Genomic DNA, 1,219 nt, shown 5'->3' on the forward strand with positions numbered 1-1,219 from the left:
TCTCTCTCTCTCTCTCCCTCTCTCTCATTTTCTAGTTCTTCTCTAATATTTTTATCTCATCCCCAGTAATTTCTACTTCATCCCTAATATTTTCTAGCTCATTCGAATATATTTTCTAGCTAATCCCCAGTATTTTCTAGCTTATCCCCAATAATTTTTAGCTCATCCTTAATATTTCCAAGACGTTTGTATCTCATCCACAACACTTTTTTTTTATCCCATTCCCAATATTTTTAGATCCTTAATATTGTCTAGCTCATCCTCAATTTTTTTTTTTTATATCTCCCCCAATATTTTGTAGCATAATTTTATGATCCCAATATTTGCAAGCTCATCCACGATATTTTCCAGACGTATATATCTCATCCCCAATATTTTTTTTTATCTCATCCACAAAAATTTCTAGCTCATCCCCAGTATTTTCTAGCTCACCCCTAATATTTTCTAGCTCATTCCCAATATTTTGTTGATCCATCCCCAGTGTTTTCTAGTTCCTGCCCCAATTTCCCCCAGTATTTTGTAGCTCATCCCCAATGTTCCCCAGTATTTTCTAGTTCATACCGAATATTCCCCACTATTTTTAGTTCCATCCCCATTGTTTTCTAGGTCCATCCTCAATATTTTCAAGCTCATGTCCAGTATTTTTAGCTCTACCCTAATATTTTATAGCTCTTCCCAAATATTTTCTAGCTCATCCCTAATACTTTATTTTATATCGAATCCCTAATATTTTCTAACTAGTCCCCAGTATTTTCTTGCTCATCTGTAATAATTTTAGCTCATTCCCTGTATTTTCGAAATCATCCGTAATATTTTTAAAATTCATCCGCAGTATTTTTTACTTCTTCTCTAATATTTTCTAGCCCATCCCCGGTATTTTCTAACTTATCCCCAATAATTTTAGCTCATCCTTAATATTTCCAAGACTGTTGTATCTCATCCACAATGTTTTTAAAATTTCCATTCCCAATATTTTTAGATCCTTAATATTGTCTAGCTCGCCCCACATAAAAAAAAAATCACATCCCCAATATTTTGTAGCCCATGATCCCCAATATTTTCAAGATCATCCCCAATATTTCACAGAATTGTATATCTCATCCCCAATACTTTTTATCCCATCCACAATAGTTTCATACTCATCCCCAAGTATTTTTTAGCACATCTCTAGTATTATTTAGCTCTTCCCTAATATTTTCTAGCTTATCCCTAATATTTT

This window comes from Aplysia californica, unplaced genomic scaffold (assembly GCF_000002075.1).
Source record: "Aplysia californica isolate F4 #8 unplaced genomic scaffold, AplCal3.0 scaffold00658, whole genome shotgun sequence".
NCBI lineage: Eukaryota > Metazoa > Mollusca > Gastropoda > Aplysiida > Aplysiidae > Aplysia > Aplysia californica.